This window comes from Chiloscyllium punctatum, chromosome 44, assembly GCF_047496795.1.
Source record: "Chiloscyllium punctatum isolate Juve2018m chromosome 44, sChiPun1.3, whole genome shotgun sequence".
Classification (NCBI taxonomy): Eukaryota; Metazoa; Chordata; class Chondrichthyes; order Orectolobiformes; family Hemiscylliidae; genus Chiloscyllium; species Chiloscyllium punctatum.
Window position 1 is genome coordinate 63,649,088 of NC_092782.1, and position 16,173 is coordinate 63,665,260.

General features: G+C 42.6%; 1 protein-coding gene across 6 annotated transcripts in view; it reads left to right on the plus strand.

Annotated features, from left to right (window-relative positions):
* Positions 1-16,173, plus strand: part of sema3d (sema domain, immunoglobulin domain (Ig), short basic domain, secreted, (semaphorin) 3D) — a 361,202-nt gene that overhangs the window by 13,350 nt on the left and 331,679 nt on the right. The gene's annotated exons all lie outside the window — the stretch shown is intronic.

Here is a 16,173-nt window from a genome sequence, read left to right on the forward strand (position 1 = left end):
CCTGAAGGGTGGAGAGATAAATGAGAGGGGGGTGCGGGTGGGGAGAAAGTCGCAGAAAGTACAAGACATGAATGGGGGTGGAGATGAAGGTGATAGGTCAGAGAGGTGGGTGGAGTGGATAGGTGGAAAGGAAGATAGGCAGGTAGGACAGGTCATGGGGACAGTGCTGAGCTGGAAGTTTGGAACTGGGGTGAGGTGGGGGAAGGGGAAATGAGGAAACTGTTGAAGTCCACATTGATGCCCTGGGGTTGAAGTGTTCCGAGGCGGAAGATGAGGCGTGCTTCCTCCAGGCATCTGGTGGTGAGGGAGCAGCGGTGAAGGAGGCCCAGGACCTCCATGTCCTCGGCAGAGTGGGAGGGGGAGTTGAAATGTTGGGCCACGGGGCGGTGTGGTTGATTGGTGCGGGTGTCTCGGAGATGTTCCCTAAAGCGCTCTGCTAAGAGGCGTCCAGTCTCCCCAATGTAGAGGAGACCGCATCGGGAGCAACGGATACAATAAATTATATTGGTGGATGTGCAGGTAAAACTTTGATGGATGTGGAAGGGTCCTTTAGGGCCTTGGATAGAGGTGAGGGAGGAGGTGTGGGTGCAGGTTTTGCAATTCCTGCAGTAGCGGGGGAAGGTGCCAGGATGGGAGGGTGGATTGTAGGGGGGTGTGGACCTGACCAGGTAGTCACGGAGGGAACGGTCTTTGCGGAAGGCGGAAAGGGGTGGGGAGGGAAATATATCCCTGGTGGTGGGGTCTGTTTGGAGGTGGCGGAAATGTCGGTGGATGATGTGGTTTATGCGAAGTTTGGTAGGGTGGAAGGTGAGCACCAGGGGCGTTCTGTCCTTGTTACGGTTGGAGGGATGGGGTCTGAGGGCGGAGGTGCGGGATGTGGACGAGATGCATTGGAGGGCATCTTTAACCACGTGGGAAGGGAAATTGTGGTCTCTAAAGGAGGAGGCCATCTGGTGTGTTCTGTGGTAGAACTGGTCCTCCTGGGAGCAGATACGGCAGAGGTGGAGGACGGGATGGCATTTTTGCAGGAGGTAAGGTGGGAAGAGGTGTAATCCAGGTAGCTGTGGGAGTCGGTGGGTTTGTAAAAAATGTCGGTGTCAAGTCGGTTGTCATTAATGGAGATGGAGAGGTCCAGGAAGGGGAGGGAGGTGACCTTAAATTTACCTGGACATTCCACCCCAACCTTAAATTTATCTAGACCTTCTCTGACACCTTCTGGGCCTCCTTCACTGCCGCTCCCTCACCACCCAACGCCTGGAGGAAGAACGCCTCATCTTCCGCCTCGGAACACTTCAACCCCAGGGCATCAATGTGGACTTCACCAGTTTCCTCATTTCCCCTTCCCCCACCTCACCTCAGTTCCAAACTTCCAGCTCAGCACTGTCCCCATGACCTGTCCTACCTGCCTATCTTCCTTTCCACCTATCCACTCCACCCTCCTCTCTGACCTATCACCTTCATCCTACCCCCATTCACCCATTGTACTCTTTGCTCCCTTCCCCCACTCTCCTCCCTGACCTCTCCCCTTCATCCCCAACGCCATTCACCTATTGTACTCTATGCTACTTTCTCCCCACCCCCATCCCCCTCTCATTTATCTCTCCACCCTTCAGGCTCTCTGCCTGTATTCCTGATGAAGGGCTTTTGCCTGAAACGTCGATTTTCCTGCTCCTCAGATGCTACCTGAACTGCTGTGCTTTTCCAGCACCACTCTAATCCAGAGCCAAGGCCAATTATATCAAACTTAGGCAGGAGCTGGGAAATGTGGATTGGACAAAGCTATTTGAAGGGAAGTCCATATTTGAGATGTGGGAGGCTTTCAAAGATAGTGCAGGATAGACATGTCCTATTGAAGGCAAAGGATAGGAAGGGCAAGATTTGTGACGGTGGATGACAGAAATTTTACGACTAGCCAAGAGGAAAAGGGAAGCGTACATAAGGCCTGGGCAGCTAAGAACAGAACGGGCCCTGAAGGAATATCGGAAGAGTAGGACTAGTCTTAAATGAGGAATCAAGCGGGCTAAAAGGGGTCATGAAATAGCTTTAGCAAGCAGAATTAAGGGGAATCCCAACACACTTTATTCTTATATAAGAAGCATGCAGGAAACGAGAGAAAGGATTGGTCCACTAAAAGATAATGACGGAAGGCTGTGTGTTGAACCTGAGAGAATGGGTGAGATTCTGAATGATTACTTTGCATCAGCGTTCACTGAGGAGAGGAACATGATGAATGTTGAGATTAAAGATAGAAGTTTGATTAGTCTGGATCACATTGACATAAGTAGGGAAGATGTGTTGGGTAGGCTAGAGGTTATTAAGGTGGACAAATCCCCAGGACTGGATGAGAACTATCCCAGGTTGCTAAGGGAGGTGAGAGAGGAAATAGCTGGGGCCCTGACAGATATCTTTGTGGCATCCTTAAACACAGGTGAGGTGCCAGAGGACTGGAGGGTTGCTTATGTTGTCCCCCTGTACAAGAAGGGTAGTAGGGCTATTCCAGGTAACTGCAGACCAGTGAGCCTGATGTCAGTGGTGGGAAAGTTGCTGGAGAGGGTACTGAGGGATAGGATCTATTTATATTTAGAAAAGAATGGGCTTATCAGTGATAGGCAACATGGTTTTGTGCGGGGGAGATCGTGCCTTACCAACTTAATAGAGTTCTTCGAGGAAGTGTCCAAATTGATAGATGAAGGAAGGGCTGTTGATGTCATATACATGGACTTTAGTAAGGCGTTTGATAAGGATCCCCATTGTAGACTAATGGAGAAGGTGAAGTCACATAGTGTGCAGGGTGTTCTGGTGAGGTGGATAAAGAACTGGTTGAGCAACAGGAGACAGTAGTAGTTGAAGGGAGTTTCTCGAAATGGAGAAAGGTGACCAGTGGTGTTCCACAGGGATCAGTGTTGGGGCTACTGTTGTTTGTAATACACATAAATGATCTGGAAGAGGGCACTGTTGTATGATCAGCAAGTTTGCAGATGGCACCAAGATTGGTGGAGTAGCAGAAAGCATAAGGGACTGTCAGAGGATACAGGAGGATATAGATAGACTAGAGAGTTGGGCGGAGAAGTGGCAGATGGATTTCAATCCAGACAAATGTGAGGTGCTGCATGTAGGCAAGACTAATTCTCCAGCGAATTATACAATAAACTGAAGAGCCTTGGGAAAAATTGATGAGCAGAGAGATCTGGGAGTGTAGGTCCATTGTACCCTGAAGGTTGCTGCACACGTGGAGAGAGTGGTCAAGAAGGCATATAGTATGCTTGCCTTCATTGGACGGGGTATTGAGTATAAGAGCTGGCAGGTCATGTTAAAATTGTACAAGACATTGGCTCGGCCACATTTAGAATACTGTGTACAGTTCTGGGCGCCACATTACCAAAAAGATGTGGACGCTTTGAAGAGGGTGCAGAGAAGGTTTATGAGGATGTTGCCTGGTATGGAAGGTGCTAGCTATGAAGAGTGGTTGAGTAGGTTAGGTTTATTTTCACTAGAATAACGGAGATTGAGGGGGGACCTGATTGAGGTTTATAAATCATGAAGGGTATAGACAGGATGGATAGAGACCAGCTTTTTCCCAGGGTGAAGGATTCAGTAACGAGAGGTCACGCTTTCAAGGTGAGAGGTGGAAAGTTTAAGGGGGATGCATGTGGCAAGTACTTCACACAGAGGGTGGGGGGTATTTGGAACGCGTTGCCAGCAGAGGTGGTGGAGGCAGGCCCGGTAGATTCATTTAAGATGTGTCTGGACAGGTGTATGAGTCGGTGGGGAGCAGAGGGATACAGATGGTTAGGGATTGGGCGACAGGTTTAGACAGTAGATTTGGATCGGCTCAGGCTTGGAGGGCCAAAGGGCCTGTTCCTGGGCTGTAAGTTTTCTTTATTCTTCTTTTTTCTTAACTCCAAGAAATACGGTGCAAGGTTTATCATTTCTCTCTTGTCATAGCTCGATCTCTATCCCAGTTTCGTCACTGGATTTTGTCCAAGGCTAATACACCCTTACTCATGTGAGAGCACACAACTGAACATAGTGCTTCACCTGAGGTATGATCAGTTCACTGGAATGACACAATTACTCTTTACTTTATATTCTATAGTTCTGGTGATTAAGCATTAGCACTTTGAGAAATTTTCACAGATGTTTTACAACTGTACTGGTTCTTAATGTGATCTGGTCAGTTAGAGTACAATTTCTATTCTGTGTTCCCCTGCTAACCATTACATAGCCCAGTTTGTGTCAATGTGAATTGACTTTGGCTCCACACTAATAGAAATCATGTCATATAACTCCAAAGTCAGCCGAATCTAATTTTTTTAAAAAATGGGAGCATCAGCATCTTTTCAGATTGCTCTGATTGCAATTCGTGTGAAACAAAGTTTCCTACATTTCTCAATTCAACTCTCTGCAAACTCTTTAAAGCTTCATTTTTGATCTTTTCTGCAAAGTTCAGCCTGCCCCCATTCTGTTTTTTTTTACTAACATGAGGATTTAGTTGGCTTGCAGATGTTGGTGAGTGCGGTCTGGTTCATCAGGCTGCCGAGATCTTCACTTTTTCTTGCAGACAACGATGGTTTTCAAGCTCTGGGTCACAGGTACCAATTGCAAAACCTGCTCAAAGTGAATAAATTCACTGTCCACAGCACAAAAGGCTCTATTCAGCGGTCATACAATGACCAGAGTATTATCTTGTGTCAAAATCAACAAGGTAAAAACAATGACTGCAGATGCTGAAAACCAAATACTGGATTAGTGGTGCTGGAAGAGCACAGCAGTTCAGGCAGCATCCAACGAGCAGCGAAATCGTCTGCCAATTCAAAACTATTCCTTCCAGCCTTACTCAATGGGATATCGGCTGTTAAAAAAATAACACTTTCAGGGGTTTCACTGATGTGGTTGGCAATGCATGATAAGTGACATATCTAGAACTCCCTGTGAAAGAGCAATAAAACCATGTGGGAGCTCTTAGTGTACAGAATGTGTCCTTCTCTCAGAGAATGGAGGGCATCTGTTGAATGGTCATGAGCACAGAGGCACCTCGTTAATCACTGACTGGGTTTTCTTTTGCAAATATTGTAATATCAAAATTCTCAGCAGATCAATCCCTCATCTACAGCCATTCATTGTTAGTACTTGTACAATGTACAAACACAGAAGAGCAATGATTTAATTTTTCATCATAGCCGCTGAACCAACATTCAAACAACATGGCATAAGGGGTGGCACGGTGGCTTAGTGGTTAGCACTGATGCCTCACAGCACCAGGCTCCCAGGTTCAATTCTGGCCTTGAGTCGCTGTCTGTATGGAGTTTGCACATTCTCCCTGTGTCTGTGTGGGTTTCCTTCGGGTACTCTAGTTTCCTCCCACAATCCAAAGATGGGCAGGCCAGGTGAATTGGCCATGCTAAATTGCCCATAGTGTTAGGTTAATTAGTCAGAGGGAAGCAGTCTGGGTGGGTTACTCTTCGGAGGGTCAGTGTAGACTGGTTGGGCCGAAGGGCCTGTTTCCACACTGCATAGAATCTAATCTAAAAAAGTTACATTGCTTTCATATTCAAATTTAAAGTATGCAAATTGTATCAATTCAACCCTCAAAAGTAATTGTGAATTAATAATTTTGAGTGACAATGTTCTTAGACAATAGAGCAACTGAAATATTTGCATTTATTAAAATATACACATTGATTTTTATGTAAATATGTTCTAAATTATGCAATACTTAAGCATTATTTTGAAGATATATGGAAATAATGCTTGGATCTGATATTAATACTGGATTGAGGCTAGCCACTGGGACTAATGTAGGTCAGGATTGATTCTGGACCAATTTGCTCGAGCTGCTGTGCTGACTGAGACAGTAATCATTTGCAGGGCCCTTTGTCGCTGTAAAGACCACATAGTGATCATAAATAATTACAGGCGCACTCGAGATTGCAGGAACATCCAGGCATCATGGCACCCAGACAGCTTGCTTACATAATTAGCAATCTTTTATTTGCTTTGAAAAACACAATGTGATCAGGCAGACCATGACAAAAGGGAAGCTCTCATGAGCTCAGTGAGTGAGTGGTCAGTCTATGCAGTGGCCTTTTAGAGGGACAGTGGAATCAGTCAGCAGTGATTTGATTTGGATAAAAATGAGATGATGTTATCTCATATCAGAGAATTGGTGATTTGAACAATGGAGAATGTAGCATGCTTGGTTCCCAAAGATGTCCACTTGGAGTTTTTCTCAACTCCTGTCTTGGTTTGTTGTAAGTTCTTGATTGTACGTGTTGACTGACTGGCAAGATGCATAGTCCTCTCACCCAAATGTTGGGTCTCCCTGTGAATTTGTGTTACTGTGAACTGTATCACCTGTTTTCCAATTTACATGGCATTTCCTAAAATGTTTCTTTCACCTCTTCCTTTAAAAATGTTCAATAAATCCTTTTTGATTTTCCACAAGTTTCCTGGTATGAGATTGCTAATGGGTGACCTAACAGTGACCCTGCTTGAAATTAATATCGAAGTGCTGTTAGCCTCATAGTGCTGTTCCCCTTCTTTATAAATTCTATCTTGTGAAAGTAGAGCAGAGAGATTACACACAGATTTGCAAGGTGCAAGGCAAAATGTGTTAAACTGGGGGATTGTAATTTCTGAGAGCAAGTCAGGGGTGCTGTTGTCTATACTGTTCACTTTAGTCCAGTAATCTAAAATCATCTTTAAACTGTCCCATCCCACTTTGGATTGTGAAACTAAAATAGTCCACAGATTCACATTAAATTCAGAGCGTGTTTCATGTATTTTATGTGTAATTATAAATCCCTGCGGCTCTGTCCCTGACCATCAAGTTGCTTTAACCATAAATTGAGAAAATACTTGAAACAGCCACTTGTGTTTTTGAGAAACCACTGGCCGGGACCCCACTGGAGAACCCCTGAATCCTGAAAGGGTTAATTGGTTATTAATTACTTTGTATTGTTGACCTTTGTTTTAATTGGTAACATCTGTTCCTTATACAAGTTATTAAACGCAGTCAGATCTAATATAGTGTGTAAGCTGGGCCATTCAAGCAGAACAAAGGCCAAGCAGTAAAGGTCCTCTCTCTATCTTGGGAGTTCTTGGTAGAGGAGGTTAACAGGCTCTGAAATTACCTCCATCACACTGGAAGGACTCTATTAGATTGATGAAAACTACACGACAATTAATCATTTTTGTAAATCATTTTCCTTGTCCTTGTGGTGTTTTTGAAAGTAATGATTAGCTTGCATGGTGGCCTCCATATAAACAGCTCAGGAGGGAGTCAAACCATTGGTTTTTTTTCATGTATTGTACTTAAGTTGTAATATATACAGTAGATGGAATAATTGGTTTCCTATGGTGTGGCTCATAGACTGAAATATAATTGTCGCATTCAGTTAAAAGTTGCATTAATATGCGATAAATCACCGGGTAGCCCAACTGTGGAGGTTCTCTCAGGATTCCTGGTCCAATATCTGATTATTTTGCAACATCTAACTCTGTCTGCCTTGTGTCTTTTTAATTGTTATCAACCTTTTCTCTTGTAAGTGTAAGCCTTACACTTTCTCCTGTTGTCATTGGTTTTCATTACTGTCATTTTCTCTCTGTCTTCAAAGATCCTATACCGCTCTGCTCCTCTGTGTTCTTATTGTTCGGTCTAAAGCCCTTCCTTGCTTTTTACGGCTGTCATTTTCCTTTTTCCTGAGACTAATGCTTGCAGCGAGCATTGAGGCAGTGCGCATATAAACCATTAAAATAATTGTGTCCCTGCTGTGTGTCACTGTTGTGTTTGTATCGATGTGTAAATTTTTTTAACATACACGCATCTGTAGATTTGGTGCCTTAGGGTGCAATCTAGAAATTGTACATGAATTGTATTCGTCGATTCAGACTTGAAGTTTTCACAATTTCTTTGCATAATTGTAAACATAAAAACTCCCATGAATCAGCATAATCAATTCTACTGACAGCCATTGGTTATTTATCACATTGGACAAAATACTTGGTACATTAGAATGGTAACATGATCTAATTTAATTAATACAACTGCAAATGTGTTTATCACAAAATAAAAATGGTTTCGTTATACATCTCTGGTCCACGACCTGTGAACAATTTGATTTGAAGTCATCAGGAGTGAAGGTTCACCTTCTGCATTCTTCAATCCCTCACCTTGTACTTTTCCAGTAAATATCGTAACCCAGAGTTAAAAGTGAAAAACTGACAATGGGTCGAACCTTACATCTTTGGCTGTTTGTTTTCTCAAGGTTTTTGGAGGGTGTCTTGGTACGAGGCCGAGGTGAGATCGCCCTCTGTATCTGATCAAACCCGCTTCATTAACTCCATCTCCCATCCCTGCAGCTCTCCTCTCACCCAGTTCTCGCCTCAGCCTATCACTCGTCATTCCCGGAGCGACTTTCCTCTGCCAATTGCAGCATTTGAAAATCCCATGGTACAACCCTGACAAATGTTGGCAGTTCGACAATGACCTTCTCTGGCAGTGAAATGGCATAGCACCGACAAAACTGTACTGCCCCTGGCAGTGAGGTGAGAGTGTCAGCCCTTGACATGAAGGCTGCATTCAATCAAATGTGGTATCAAAGAATCCTAGCAACCCTGGATTCACTGGGAATCAGGAGAAATCTCTCTGTTGGTGACACACAGGGAGGTGATTGTAATTATAGAAGCTCAATCATCTCAGCTCCAGGACATCTCCCTGTAGGAGTTCCTCAGGATAATTTACTTAGGCCAAACTATCTTCAGCTACTTTAGCAATGCCCTTCCCTCCATCATTAGCTCAGAGGGGAAGTTGACTGATCATTACACAATAATCAGCAACATTTGCGACGACTCAGATACTAAAGCAATCCATGTTCAAATGTTACAACATCTGGACAATATCAAGACTTGTGCTGACAAGTGGCATGTAACATTATGCCACACAAATGCCAGGCTATGACGATCACCAATAAGAGACAATCTGACCACGCCCCTTGACACTCAATGGTCTTACCATCACAGAATCCTCCACAATCAATGTCCTGGGGGTTACCATTGATCAGAAATGCAACTGGACAAGCCCTATAAATACTGTGTGCAATTTCAAAAGCACTTAAGAATTTCAACACCATTAAGGAAAAAGCAGCCCAGTGGCTGACAGCTTATCCACCACCTTCAGCATTCACTTCCTCCACCCTGGCTCACAATCATAGTGGTGTCTACTATTTAGAAGACAAATTGCAGCTACTCAGCAAGAATTCTTCGAAAGCACCTTCCAAACCTGTGACCTCTAATATCCAGATGGATAAGGGCAGCAGATACATGGAAGCACTATCACCTTCATGATCCCTCCACGTCACATATCATCCTGGCTTGGAACTATTCCACCATTTCAGCTGTGGTCAAAGTGCTGGAGCTCACTTCCTAACAGCCCTGTGTGTGTATCCACCCTCTGTGTACTATAGCAGTTCATCTCTGTCAGCTTGTCAAATGTAATGTCTGATGGGAAATAAATGCGAGCCTAACCTGTGATCCCATGTGAATGAATAATTAAAGATAAGACTGGTTTCCAGTTGTTGATTAGTGGAACATGATTCTGAGTTATGTGGTAATTAATGTATTGGTAATTGAACTCCAGAGACTTCAACACAAGATCTGTCCTGAGGATGTGCTGCAGTGCTGGACGTGCTGTCTCCTTTAGTGAGGTATTGCTGTTCTTTCAGGTGAAGAGGTCAGAACCAATGGCAGTGCAAAGGGGTTTTACTGGAACTCTTCCCAGTGTAAACCACAAATGGTGTAATTGCTTCTGGTGTCTGTGATGGTAAAGTGTGTGGCACATTGTGCATCAGTGTGCAGAATAGTGGGTGACATGTTGTGCATCAGTGTGCAGGGTAAAGTGTGTGGCATGTGCATCAGTGTGCAGAATAGTGTGTGGTACCTTGTGCATCAGAGTACAGTATAAAGTGTGTGACACATGCATCAGTGTACAGGGTAAAGTGTATGACACTGTGCATCAGTGTGCAGGGTAAAGTGTGTGGCACGTTGTGCATCAGTGCTTTTGCCCGAAACGTCAATTTCGAAGCTACTTGGATGCTGCCTGAACTGTGCTCTTCCAGCACCACTAATCCAGAATCAGTGTGCAGTATAGTGTGTGGTACGTTGTGCATCAGTGTGCAGGATAAAGTGTGTGGCATGTTGTGCATCAGTGTACAGTATAGTGTGTGGTACGTGCATCAGTGTACAGTATAGTGTGTGGTACGTTGTGCATCAGTGTGCAGATTAGTGTGTGGCACGTTGTACATCAGTGTGCAGGGTAAAGTGTGTGGCACATTGAACAACGTACCACACACTACACAATGTTCTGTATGGTGTGTGGCACGTTGTGCATCAATGTGCAATATAAACTGGTCATCACCTGATACCTAGTGTGCAACATCGCTGACCCAGATCACCCAGTCTCCGTATAGTCAGAGACCAGCAGGACATTTCAGCAGGACCTTTGGAATTGTCCACGTGACAATTGGTCAGGAATTTAAAAAGTCCACTGGGCAATCACCAAAAAATGTCTTCATCTCAGCGTTATTTGAAGACTGCAGTTTTCCAACTCATTCACCTTAATAGTTCCTCAGGAAACATTAGAGAAATTAAAACTTGCTCTAATCCTTACTATTTATGAAACTGAATGCTTCTGTCTCCTCACTGGATCCTCTGAACTCTCTCACTGACCTTCCCCCACCTGTTACCCCCAACACCTGAGGTATCCCTTACTCACACTCACCTGCCACCACATTACACCACCATTCACCTCATCCCTCTCACTCACCTGTCACCTTACCCATTCACATCTAGCTTTACTGTTAATTATTCACCTTACACACTTAACACCTCTCATTAGCTGTCAAGGATGTTTTGGGATCCACAAGCTGTGTTTACTTACTGGAAGACCGCAGCTCATGGTGTAAAAGGTTTCGAGAGTGTAGGTTCTGTGAAGATTTGCTCCTTGGAAGGTAAGTAGGAGTTTCTGGTCTGTCTGGATCAGAAATTATTCTAACCCAGATTGAACAATTGGGTCCAATATTTCATGTGTGTGACATCTCATCAGATTTTTTTTTATCTGTTCATGAGGTGTGAGCATCACTGGCTGGCCAGCAATGCTTATCCATCTGTAGATTCCCCTTGAACGAAGTGACTCGCTGGACCATTTCAGAGAGCAATCATGAATCATCCATGTCACAAAAGGTTGGAGACATGTGGAGGCCAGACCAGATTTCTGTCCCTAAATTACATTAGTGAACCAGATGGGCATTTTCAACACTGGCTACCTTTTTAGTTCCAGATTGTTTTGATGGAGTTCAAGTATCACTGTCTGCCTGCTCGGGTTCAAACCCATGTCCCCAGACCATTAGCCGGAGGATCTGGATTATTAGCCTTTGAACATTGACAGCATGTCATCAGGTCCCTCGGTAGTAATGTGTTACTAATCCAAAAGCACTCCACTGATCACTGTCTCTCAATTTCATATACTCGACTGCAGTCAGTTTTGGTGCATTATCAGGAAAGATTTTGTAATGGAATGATCCAACTGACCCCTCGCTGTGGAATGTGATATCACACAAGGGGAAGGAGAAAAGTATTCGCTTTCAAGGAAAAGTAAGACTTGAAGAAGCTGCTGAATTCCTGAGACAGGGATAGGCTCGTTCCATGTATATTACAATTTTGTGACAATTTCCTGTGAAGGAACCCCTCGTTGGGAAATGTGTGCTTTCCGCTGATAGGTTCCTTTTGTAACATTTCCCAAAAAAGTTTCATTGTAGCAATGAACAGGGTATTTGATAATAAATAAGGAAAATTTCAATAATCTTACAGTAAAGGAAGAAATATCTCCCAGCTTTGAACTATTCGTAAAATGTTCAAACTCCTCATCTCCCAGCCATGAACTGACATAGACAACGTGGCTTTCAACAGTGTTGTGACCTAGCTGTGACAGAGAGTAGCGAGTTCATTGATGGACTTCATATACTTGTGGTTACTCTCTTCACATCCCTATGTTTCAAAGATTAATAACATTTCCAGTTGCATTCAAAGAGACTTCTGTGTGCACAGCACGTGCTCAGTGTTTTGCATTTACAGCAGTTAAGTTACTCGAGGCTTTAACACATAATATATAAAGTATAACAGGACTGAGGACAGCTGAGCCAAGATTGAAACAGCAGGAATGAGGGGTCCTTTCAAGGATGTCTATCTGGGGTTATTTGTGCACATTGTACAGTAGAAAGGAGCACTGGTCCACTGTAAGAGTTTCAATTGCAGTGCTATTTTGGGAAGAAACTGGAGAATTGTGAAATGTGAACAAAGAGCTCAATGATGAACTTGAGGCTACGAGTTGAATATAATTAATAAATTTGTTCACATATAAAGAATCTCAAGTACATGCACTTGTTTAGACGAACTTTATTTTCCGTTATCATAATCTATGCTCTTACATTCTGTCAGCAATTACTATTGGAGATTCTCATGTCGATATTTCCCATTCTCCCAGAGAACGCTGGAGAAACTCAATAGGTCAGCATCTTTGGACAGAGAAACAGAGATAGAAATGTCAACTGTAGTTATGTGTCTAGCTGTTGAACAACTTCCTTATAGGACTTGCAGCTATCTGTTCATAGATCTATTTTGTGGGTTATGCACATGACATAGATCCAAGCAATGTTGACATATTAAATGCTATCAGTTTTACAAAATTCTATACAATCATCCCTCATTGGATGATTGAGACATGATATCAATTCAATCATCTAGTGTCTGTGTGTCTGCATGTGTGACAGAGAGAGATTGTATGGATGTGCATTAGAGAACTTGTTGTGGAGATACAGAAGCTTTGTTTCTCATGTATGGCAACATCATAAATGCATTCAAAAATATAATAATGTAGAATACATGATAGAGTGACGGCCATTTGGCCCAACTGGTCTATGCTATTGTTTCTGTTGCACATGAACATCCTGACACTCCATTAGCCTCTTCTCAGAGAGCCCCTTCTCTTTTACAAAGCCTCCTCTATCAAGACAATTTACCTCAACTCCTTCATGTAGTCTTATAGAATCCCTACAATCCAACAAGTCCCTTTGGCCCAACAAATCCACACTGACCCTCCGAAGAGTAATCCAGCCAGATCCATTCCTCCTCCCTTTACTTAACCCTGAACACAAATTAGCATAGCCAATTCACCTAACCTGCACATCTTTGGATTGTGAGAGGAAACCGGAGCACACAGAGGATACCCTCGCACGCACGGGGAGAACGTGCAAACTCCACCTGAGGCTGGAATCGAACCCAGGTCCCTGGCAGTAGTGCTAACCACTGAGCCACCTTGTCCCCTCACCCTTGCTATGTAAAGAGGTTGCATTCATTTTCTGTCTCTATTTTGTTCTTGTTCTGGATTGCAAACAGCAAAAAGTAACTGCCAGGTTCCTCAACATTGACCCTTCCACAAACTTTGTACGTCTATTCTAATAAACGTTCATCCATCTGTTCAGTTTCTCAGGATGATGTTCTGTAAAAATATCCATTTGACATCAAAGGTGATCGAGACAAAAATTCATTCGAGATACTTTCCTATTCAACCTGTTCAGAAGTGTTATTACACACCGTTGCAGCAGAAGGCACTTGAACCAGGTTCTCCAGACCCAGCTGTAGGCACACTACCACTGCACCACAACAGCCCCATTCACTTACGTTTATTGTAAATCTCTGAGAGGTACACATAATAATTTGCAAATGGAAGGATAAATTTAACAATCCTGCAAGCGAAGGAAATGTGCCTGAATAATTTACTGTTATTGTAATATTGTATCTTCGACATTTATATTTTTGGGTTATACCTTATGTCCGAGTTCAAGATTGCTTATCATCAGAAAAACAAGATTTATTTAATTATATTGATAAATGTTTGGCATTACCAAACTGCACACCTCACATTTGGTAAATCCATACATAAAATAAACTATCATTTATATAAATGCAGGTTATTAAAATTTTCAAAATACTTGTGGCCAACCATTCTATCTCAACTTAATTTGTTAGAATTGTGTGATTTTTCTGGACAACTGGACATACAGCACGCTGGCTTGTCATGATTTCTTCCAGCTGAATAAAAACACTGATTAAATACAGATGGATTGATTTAGCGTGGGTATTTTTCCTTCATTGAATCACCTGACCTGATTCCCACACTCCTCACCCCCACCCTTTAAAATCCCATCAGGATCTCAGCACCGTTTCCGAAAGGAGGAAATTCTCCATGGTTTTACAGAAGGTAAAATGGAGCAAACCCCTGTGGGTAAGATGACCGAGGTGTTGATATCTTGTACCCCTGCAGAAGGACAGTGCACTGAGTAACCCAACTGTGAAACCCAGGGAAGTAAGAAGCTTGTCAGACAGTCACAGAACTGTCCTTTCAACTGTCAAGATCTCTGTTCGACTCCAAGTACAGACAGGGAAGAATGATGCTCCCCTTCTATTTGACAGCAGCTCAGAGGTCAAACTCCACACAACTTTCATTCTACTTTTCTTCTCTTCCATCAATCACAAATAAATGTCTCTGCTGTTGAAATCTAACAGCAGCTACATGGAAGGAATTGTTTGTGTGTCCCCACCCCAAAATAAAACCTGTGAATTATTTTGAGATTGACTGACTGACTGAGCTGCAAAAGAATTATTGAAAGGCATAATGACTTTAAAATAAAACTAAACAGAATATCAATCACACAGGAATGCTTGGGTCATTAACTATCACAAACTGCACTGATACCAAACAAATCCACAGCAGAAGTGATTTCTTCATCCACTGTTGGTGGTCCACACATTGTGCAAAACATGAACATACCTTACCTTCAATTGGGAGATGCGCTTTGTCATAACTTTTGAAATGCTTCATATAATTGTGTCAGGCTTTCTGCTTCTTTTATCTTTAACTTGTCAAATCTTTGACCCTGCTTAACCCAGTGCCACCCAAATCCCATTGACACAGCCATGGCATTGTTATGCTGTCGTAATTTCTTAAGAAACTAATGTTCACGCCTTTCAATTTTTGGAGCCATGCGTAACCAAACATGAAATAAAGGCAATTGTAGCAACTTCATAAATAAACAAGAACATCCATTGGGCTTCATAGAGACTTAACTTTCTCTTTAACAGGACTGTCACTAAGCTGTGAGAAAGATTAATTGTTTGGACAATCACCACCTGAAACAATTTAAGAAAACTTGCGTAAATAATCTGGGATTCACTACTTAAAGTGCAAGTGATTAGCAAGTCATCTGAAGAGAGGAGGCCATCAAGTCCTACATGGTGCTGTTCGAAATCCCAATTGGCAGGTTCATGTAAACCACGTCCATGGCTAGCATTTTCAGAGTTTGGAACCAAGTTGAAGGGGAATTGTGACGTGAATTAGTATTTTGTCACTTAGCTGGAATATATGGTAATTGGCAGTTATCACAAGTTTTAAGAATATATCAACATTGATTGATTGGTTTATGAAAATGCACTTTTTGAAATTATTTTCAAAAACTACAAAATTATAAGAAATAACAATAAAAGCATTTTTGTTTACAGTAGGCCTGATTCTCATGCAATCCTCCCAGATTTCTCATCATAGCTCATTTTTTTCTGGAACCGATTAGGTTCATCCTGATGTTGTAGTCAGGAAGTTCTGCTCACTCTGTAATCATGGTGTGGGTCTATGATTCATTGGTCCACAGTTTAAACAACAGGATTTGTTTTTGAGATATTTGGAAAGTGAAATTGAGAGATTTTGCATTTCTGCAATTTTATTGATAAAGCTTTTGAAAAGCTTTCCGAACAGCTGGAGCATGTCATTCTGGCTGCAAACATAACACCAAATAACATGTCCTGAAACATTCCAGCCCAGATCAGTTGGTGTGACATTTTAAAACAAATGGCCACATTTATTCATTTAATGCATTTGATGTCTGTGAAGTAGACATTTGATAATTGCTTTTAGTTCTGTTCAGTTATTGCACAATAAAGATAAAAAAGAAGTAACAAGGGCTTCAGGTGAATTGGTAATTAATAAGATGCAAGCAGTTTGCTGTCAGCTCATTCCTTATTCACGTTCATTAATAATATTAAAGACCTAATCATAAAGACACAATA